Here is a 10,071-nt window from a genome sequence, read left to right on the forward strand (position 1 = left end):
TTCTCTCACGTTCTTCATAAAAAATTTAATTCAAGAGTATTATTTTTCTGTAAGTAAATTTACTACTTTATACTTATTTTATTATTATTATTATTATTATTATTATTATTATTATTATTATTATTATTTAAGTTTATAAATTCTATTCTAAATTCAAAAAGATTTCGAAATATTTATCTAATATCATCCAATTGATTGATTATTGATTATTTGTTAGTTACATTTTTCTCATTTTTAATATTTTCACATTTTGAAATACGAAAATAAAAGTATATACGAACTAAAGCAAACGCGCCAGAGGAAGCGAGAGAGACCGAAGCTGCGAGAGAGGGAAGTGACGAACAAAGCTTTCGTGGGAACCGTCGTCAGAGAGGGACTCCGCCGCTGTTGTTGTTGTCCTCCACCGTTGTCATAGTCGCCGGGAGTTACCGTCAAACATGCCGCCACTAGCCACGACCGTCATCAAAACCGGAACAGATTCATCGGCAACTCTACTTCTTGCTTTCTTGAAATCTGGTCCACTTCTAATTTGTTCCACTATTCTGATTATTGTTGGTGTCTCTGCTGCCTTAGTCATTCGGAGTGATGCTACTACCGCCAGGACGGATGCCCTGGTCTGATTTCTGCTCCTTGCGGCTCCATTGTTTTGTTTTCTGTAGTTGCAGTGAGTTCCCGATCTAGGACCCTTATCATTATTGTTGTGTTATATGTTTATTCTGATTTGATTTTTGTATATGTCCTTGTCTTGGCTTTCTTAAAATAGTTTTAGTCACTGTAATTGCAATTTATATTGACACGATCGTTATAAAAGGCATTGGGGATGTTACCGTTCTCGTAGGGGATTAATTTGTCGCTGTTGCCATAAATTAAAAGGAAAGGGAATTGTCACGATAAGTTATGCGAACTCAGTTAACTGAGGTAGGAGATTGTTTTAAAGTTAAAATATTTTGGGTTGAATACCTTATGAATTTAGTGGATTAAAACAAGTGAATTAATTTCTGTGCTTGAAATAATTTTCTGCTGTGATTGAAGTTGTGGCTGAATTGATTATTGATTTGTCAATTTTTGAGTTTTTGGCAAAAATGATTGAATATGTTGATTTAAACCTTTGTTTGAAATTGGTTCTTATTGATTATGAAAAATGGATTTGGAAATGTTAATTTGAAATGTTGGTTTTAATTGAGTCAAAGTTGAAAAGAGGGACCCGTAATTAGTGGCAAACTCTAGTTTTTAGGGGAGGTGCTGTCGGAATTTTCCTAAGAATTTTGAAGAAGTTTTGGTTGTGATTTCGAAAATGATTTTGATTTAAGTAACTTTAATAAAAAGAAGTATGTTTTGAATTTTTTAAAGATTATTTAAGAGAATTAGATTCTTATGATTTGGTTAACTTGTGGTTTTAAACTCATTTGATTTTTAATGATGACAAGAGATTTAATTAACTAGCAAAATACTATAAAATAGTAAATTTAGTATAAATTTAAGAGTTTGGGAATAGAAAAGTGAGTTTAAGGTTTTTAATGAAATTGAACGTAACAGTTAAGAGGAAGAAAGTTATTTTAAGAAATATGATGAAAAATGTGTGGTGTTGATTTGGAGGTGAGTTTAGTGAGTTGTTTGAAGGTTGTCCTTGAAATTGAGGTGTGATTTAGTGACAATTGGGTTGTTTGAGATCTAGTGATGATTCTGGTTAATTATAGTAATATGGGGTAATGACTGTGATTGATAACGTTGGTTATGATATTGATGACAAAACTCGTGATGAATGAGACATGATTGAGAATGATGTGGATATTGATGAATTATAATTGAAATATTCATATGGCTTATTTATTTGAATTATCTGAGATACAAATTTTTCTGGGTAAAGTACCATGGTTTGCCACCGCATGTTCCAGTTTGAGACTCAATACTCTATTGACCCTACAATGTAAGGGTGACCGGGCACTTATAAATTCCCGGAAATGGTATTTGAGTTTTATTTTGATTTACTTGTATAAGATTTATTATTATTAGTAATTAAATGATTATTATTATTTGGTGATGTTTGATATATAATTTTTAATGAGTTGTAGATAATTTTCTGGTATTTTATTAAAGATTGAAACGCGATATCGAACTAAAGGCTCAATATTAAATAGTTAATTAGGAAAACAGGTTAGTAAGACCTTACTTTTGGTACGATCATGACGTATTGGAAGTTGGGTCGTTACATTATGGTATCAGAGCAGTTCATCCTGATTAGAGCCTTGTGAATGGACTGACTATGCTTCATTGCATACTCTGAGTGTCTGTCATGTTATAGGTCTTGTCCGAATGACGAGAATTCAAACTTTATGCACATGGCTATTTATTGATTAACGCTGTTAGCTTACCGTTGCATATCTATTGATATTAAGTCTGGCCAACTTAATGTTGATGGTTTATGTGTACGAAAAAGTTAATGGGTTATCATAGAGAAATAGAAGTAATCGGTGATGCGAATAACGGGTTTTGAGAGCGTTAGAAATTAATTCTTGAAGTTAGTTAACGTATGATCCTTATTTGTGCTTGGTGTTATCTTCTCCTCTATCAGTTGCATTGGAATTTCTTGTCTTACTGTCTTCTCTTGAAATGCGGTTTTATTCTTTGTCAGATTGTATTTCTGATCATCCTCTGAATTCTTGATGTTATGGTCCTCAATTTTGCGTTCTCCTATATGAACTTTGTACTTTAATTTAATTAGAACTTGCTTCGATCATATATTATCTTCCTTCTTATTGTTCCTAGCAAAATTTTTTAATTTAGCTTCATTTCTTAAGTTATGATTTGATATCTTAGCTCTATGCTTTGCATCTTATGCATATTCTACTCTGAATATCCGCCTAGCTATTCCATAGATTTTTGACATTACAGCTTTAGGTTCTGCATTTCTCTATTTAAACGATGTAATTCATTGATGAAATTTAAATTTGTTTTGCCATAATATATCCTCTCATATAGTGTCCTCTTGTAATTCTTATTTCGGATCTTTATAGAAATTCTGGTTTGATTTTCCTCTTACCTAAATTCTTGTCCATGACTATTTCTTGAACTTCTAAACCTTCTAATTTAGCATATACTTCCTTATATGAATTTTGTAACTTCTTTATATGGTTTAAAACCTGTAGGTTTGAAATGCAACACCTACTCTTTTACTGACTTATAAAAAAATTATTACACTCTAGACTTTCTTCTTTAATTACAACTTGATTTTCTACCAACTTTATCACAATTTTTATACCTATTCTTATGTGATTTTGCACTTGAGTATTTTTCAAGATTTTTGAAAAAATATTTTTGGTCATAGCTCAATTAAGTTCTATTTTATAAACTTTGCATATCTAATTTTAATTTAAGTTGTTTTGATGCAATACTTTTTGTATTTCTTTTGAGAAAGTGAATTCATTCTTTCTTGATTTTATCCATTTTTTATAAACGCTACCATTGATTTTTAGTATTCTTTTCAACCCAATTTAAATTAGGTTAAAAAAAGTGCATCGTTCTTTTTTATTGTTCCTACCGAAGTTTTTAGATTCAAATTCCTTTTTAAGATTATAAGTTGATTTCCTATCAACCTCGCTATTGTTTTTATGCAAATTCTTATTTGATATGTACCTAAAGTATCTTTCAAGATTTTCGAAAAAATATTTTATTCTTAGTCTAGTTAATTTTTATTTCACAAATCTTATATAATCTAGTTCGACTTAAAATTGTTTTAGCAGGATGCAATATTTATGTTTTACTGATTCTCTTGAATTTTGCAAACGACGTTCTTGATTTTAGTCACCTTCTTCCTGTGAACTTAGTAACTTGATTTAGTTTGAATTCAATTCTAACAAATGCGCATTTTTTTTCTCATTGCCTCCTTAGGGTACTTTAAACTCTCAATACGTCTATTAGAGTTGCTTTGTCCTTGTCGCGAGAAGATTGTCCCATAGAAGGTTGGTCAGTTGAATGTGTTGTACGTTTTTGAATGTGGCCGCTGATGTATTTGTCCAAATGTCTTTGCCGAGCTAATCGCTCTAAAAAGTATTTGGCTATGACACACTCATCGGTAGTATATCCCTGTTTTTTATGAAAAGCACAATATTTTGACTTGTCCACATTCTTCATATCTTGATAATTTCTAACCTTTTGAGGAGGTTTGATTAATTTTACATTCAGTATTTTTTGATTATTTTCTCCCTTTTGGTGTTGAATTGGGTATAAGAATCATAACGGGATGTTAATCAGAAAGGTTTCTTGTTATCCTGACCTCTATCGTCATCTTTATTGCTCTGGCTTTTTTCTAACCTCTGAGCTTGGCGATAGCTCCCCAATCTCTACTTGACCCTTAATTTTCTCTCGAAACTCAGCCAAAATTCTGGGTTTGGATATTGTTATGACTTCTTGGAACTTTTCTGGGCGAAGTCCACTTTTAATAGCATATAAGTGTACCTCTGGGTGAAGGTTTGGGATGCTCATTACTACCTTAGTGAAGCGAGTAACATACTCTTTCATATTTTCCTTGCTTGATAGTGTTCAAATAATCGGAGACGTGTAAATATATGAAAGTTGCAGCAAACTGATCTTCAAATAATTTGACGAGCTCCTGAAAATGTGAAATAGAATCTAGAGACAAAGCAAAAAATCAATCAAGTGCAGTGTCGTCTAACAAAGTTGAAAAACAACGACATAAGATAGAATCAGAAGCACCGTTTACTATCATCATGGAGCGGAACTTTTTGACGTGTTTTTCGGATCACCCATTCCATCATAGAGAGTCAGAATCATTGGTAATGCAAAGTTCCTAGGCAATTGAAAATTCATGACTTATGCTGTGAATGGTCTAATTGCATTATGCAATTCATCATCTTCATTGGTTGGTTGATCTCTTTCTCGGTTGATCTCCCACTTATCATCTATTTGTTCATTGTGGTCATCTTTATTGGCAATTCAAGCATTGGTTAATTCGGCTATTTGATTTGTCATTTTTTGATTTTCTTTTGTTATGCGCTGATTAGCCTGTTGTAACTCTGTTACCATCCAAAGAAGCTTAGATGGTGTATGTAGGAGGAGGTTGGTCAACTATGAAAAGATCTGGAAGTTTTGGGATCTAAAGAAAAAGGTTTTTTTTTGTCTCACGTTGAGCGCCAATTATTCTTTTGAAGGTTGGCCGCAATATAGCTTGTCCGCCGGTGAGTAATTGGAAATTTTTAGTCAAGATGAGTTATACTTCGACAACAGGAGAACAAAGGGGTAGACATCTGCAAAAGATATTCGGGCGCTCAAATTAATGAATGAATAATAAATTCTGTATATATGTGTTTTAAAGACAATTTTTTACTTCTCTTTTATATTTGGGATGAGGTATAATGGTTACATTCTCCGAATATTTTACTTAAATAAAAAGTAATAGCATATTAGAATGTTATAATATATTTTAGTATTTGTTGTTGATAACTAATCTATAATATTTATAGTTGAATTATAACGTATAGCCAAGTTATAACGATTATATTAATAATCATTATGGATCGCCCAATTTGAACCCCATATATAATTCTATTGTTCTTCCATGTAACCATTTAAAGGGAATAATCTTACTATTGGTAGATTTAATAAATTAGGACATACATCATTAATTAATTAATTAATAGGTAAAACTTAATTTGCTAGCCTACTTTATTTACTTCTGAGGTACGTGGGGGATTGAGATTATTTAAGCATGAAAAGTGTTGGTTAATAAAAAGTGAGCTAATAAGATTCTTATTCTATTAGGTATTACCAAAGAAAACAAATAAAGTTAACTTTTTCTTTGACATTGTATAATCAAAATATAAAATGAACCTTTTGCCGTCACTCTTTGGGGAGAATAGTGATTCGTCCTTTCTTTGTGGGATATGTAACCCATCCATGCATAATCCGCAACGTATATCAAATTAATTGATTAATTAATTAATTCTTGTTCCTTATTCTTAATTCTTGGTGACATATATAAAGCAAAAAGATAAGATCACATCAGAAGTCAGCAACATATAGGAATACGATATAGTTATGTTCGAGAATAGAATGCATTTGGCTAAGCCATATGCAATGAACACATCACTTTAAGAGAGAATGTCTAAATATATAAGGAATATTTGTAATTATTAGGTGAATAATTAGGTTTTATTCTATTAAGAACGATTGAGATTAATTACAAATTCTAGCAATCGTGCTAACATATACCATAAAATCAGCCACTTTCCACCATTTTGTATAGAAATACAGATTGATCATATAATATCAAAAAATATTTTTTTCTAATAAAATACATACAAAAATAATTAAAGAAAAATTCAATAATAACGACAACTGATATCTGATTTTATAGTATACATGTAACATTGTTAATATATAGAGTAATGTTACATGTACACCAAAATCAGCTATCAAAGTCAGTTAGTATAAAATATAATACATATTGAAATACAAATACATATTGAAAATAAATTAAACCACACATATATTTATACACAAATACATTAGTGAATAATTTTAGTGTCCAAATAATATTTTTGTATTTTAATTTGTGACACCAAATACCTTTTAGAAAGAAGAGCACACAAATAAAATACATAGATAGCATTGGAGTGGAGATGAGAAGCATCTAATACCTCAAAATAATATCTCTTTCATCAATAACAAAAGAAAATTAATTTGGTCAGGGACAGCACCAAAGTATGATAAGCCAATATTAGTGGTGAAGCATTGTAATAAAATGAGCACATATTCCACTAATTCATAATTAATCTTAATGCTTTTGATTATTGTATATTATATATTATTCTAAAGTTTCAATATTGTACCGTTTCCTCAGAATTTTTAGCAGTATATGCGTGCATCAGTTATTTAATCACTGAACTATATACACAGAAAATTTTTGTTATTCGAAATCTGGTATATGAACACCCTTTTTATTTATTTAGTTTTAGAATCACGTAGGTGTAGATTCTAGCATCAAAATAAATTTGAAAATAGTTTATGCTCTTTATGGAGCACCAAGAGTTGACATGAGAGGTAAGAATGTCATGAAATAGAAATCCATTTGAAGTGAGAATCTGTCTGCCAAATTAAATTAGTTATATTCCCGTATTTGAAGCATGCATATTTTGCTGAGTTATCATATTTATGTATCAGACACATTTCAGATACGATATTTATTGACATTCATTTGATGTGCGTATCTGCTGTGTCTAATTGTGTCTTAATAAAAAATAAAAATTTTTTTTCGGACACACTTAGACATACCTAAATACCATCACGTGTCAGCATGTCCAGTCCTATTCTTAACATATATTTTTGAAATAAATTTAGATATAGTATATATTATTATTTATTAAAATAAAAAAATATTTTAAATATTTGATATATATAAATAAAATAAAATATTAAAAATAATTAAAAAATTAATTTATATTTTATTATAATTTATCTAAAAAATGATTTATATTTTATATGTATACGTCTTTTCATATCTTATAAAATTTTAAAATTTATATATTAACGTGTATTGATGTGTCCTGTATCATGTTGTGTCCTGTATCATCTGTGCATTATAGTTCTCGCATATGTTTCAAGATATATGGAACGTCTTCAGCAAGTTATATCACATACGAGTATTATTAATTATGGAAATTAAAGAACAATGCTACTGCTACATGGTGAATACTTGGCTAAACAATAAATATTAAAATTAATTTTTAAATCGTAAATTTTAAATTTTAAATTTTAATAATATAAAATAAGATATTATTCTAAAATATTAAATAATATTAATAAAAATATTGATCTTTTAATATATTTAAAAAAAGCTAAATAAAAAGGATTATTTATAATAAGTCTGAATTAAATCAATTAAGTCCTTTTAAAATAGAAAATCCATTAAAATACACAATGCACTTTCTTTTTTTTTTTCCCTTTGTATGTGCCTCCTTACCAAATACCAATTATAATTTGTTGGTTGGCGATTCTTCTTTAATTTATTTTGATTTTGGTTTTACTCAAATATTCTATTGACGATGAATTTAATTTGTAGTAACGATGATGGGTTTATTGGATTGTGTGTGATGATATGATGAAATAGAAGTAAAAGAAAGAAAGAAAGAAAGAAATATGGAGAAAAATAAAATTACAAAAGAAGAAGAGGAGAAAAAGAAGAATGAAGAAAAAAGTAACAAGAAGAAGCTAAGGGAGAAGAGAACTCCAGGTATTGAAGGTGACTTAGATGTAACTATGTAAGGGGAGAAGTGGTTCGTTAACTTTTGTTGTGTGTTTGAACACGGTCTCGAAGAAGAACGAAATAACAATGTTAGTGATTCATGCATATATTTGTGTTAGTGTTTTTATTGAACACGATAATCATTTAGTTGGACTTGATTATATATACAAAAATTATTTAATCATCTAATAGTATTAGATGTTCAAATTAAATTTTACCTTCAAAACTTTTGGTATTAGTTAATGAGTAATATTATACATATAAATTTTTTTGTTAATTAAATTTAATTAAAGTAGTTTAATATTAACGAAAATAATTATTATCATTTTTATTTACTTGTTTTCTAAATTTTATTATTTAATTTGGTTAGGATAAAAATAAAAACGACAATGTTTTTTTCTAAAGCTATTGAATGTTTGTCAAAATGATCTAACCTTGAGTAGCTTAACATTTTTTACCTTTTGGTAGCGACGGATCCAAAAAATTTTAAAAGTGAGGGCAAAAATATATATACAAAATAAAATTGGTTGAACATTATTAATTATATAGAGATATAAAAATTAAAAAAATTACTAAACACTTTTATTTTTAAAATATTATTCAATATATAAAATTTATAAGAAATGTTTTTATTTTTAAAATTTGAACTTAAAATATTTTAATTAAATTATAAAAAATTATTATCCTAACTAATTTTTTATATATATTTAATAATAAAAGATTGAATCAATTAGCATATTAGCGGCTAATGATATACACTAGTATTTATAAGTTGAAATTAGAATTATTAATGAATACTCGAAAAATTAAATTTGTATATAAAGAATATGTTTATATAAAATAATAGAAATATAATTTATAATTTTTTCTTTCTTTTTAAAATAATTAAATTTGTTATATATTTTTAATTAATTTAATTTTGATATAATGTTAGATGAAAGATTTTATGCATCTGTTTAATTATTTGTTGTAATTTAAATATTTATTATTATTATTTCTAAAAATAAAAAATATATTTTAAATTAGTAAATTAATCAATTTATTTTAAAATTTTATATACAACATAGGTACATATAATAGAACAAAAAATATAAAATAAGCAACAAGAGTGAATAAATTGAGAACAAAATAAAATATATAAAGTTATGAAGAAAATAAAATATTAGATTAATATCTAAACTATAATTGTTTGAATTAAAATTTGTAATTGAAAAATTTTAAAAAATGAAACAATGAAATTGAAAAATACACAGAATCATAAAGAGCTATATAAAAAAACATAAAGAATTTTAAATTTACTTTTTGATAAAGATGATTAGTAGACAAAGAATAAAAAAAATTGAAAATATAAAAATAAAAAAATTTAAAGAAATAAAAGTGTAATGATCTAAAAATAAATTTTGATTAGGTTAAATAATAGTTAAAATAATAAAAAAATTTAAAATTTTAATCAATTGAATTTAGTTTATTTATAATAAAATTATTTAAAATTTAAAATAAAAATATATTATATATAACTATTTTAAAAAAAATGAAAATATAGTAGGATAGGGACAAGTGCCCTCTCATACTACAAGCTGGATCCGTGCCTGCTTTTGGGGACCTTTTTTCGTCATTATTTTTTTTATCATTTTGGAGTTTTTTTTTTTATCGGTATATGAAATTTTTGAAATCCGGCTATGTAGTAATTAATTTGTTTGTGACAAGCTTATGTAGTACAAATATAAACCGAAACATGACCAAAAAGAGAAAGATATCGATGTTATTATACCAACAAGGAGTTCTTTTTTTTTTTTTGTCAAGAACAAGGA

The sequence above is a fragment of the Arachis hypogaea genome, chromosome 6, assembly GCF_003086295.3.
Source record: "Arachis hypogaea cultivar Tifrunner chromosome 6, arahy.Tifrunner.gnm2.J5K5, whole genome shotgun sequence".
Taxonomy (NCBI): domain Eukaryota; kingdom Viridiplantae; phylum Streptophyta; class Magnoliopsida; order Fabales; family Fabaceae; genus Arachis; species Arachis hypogaea.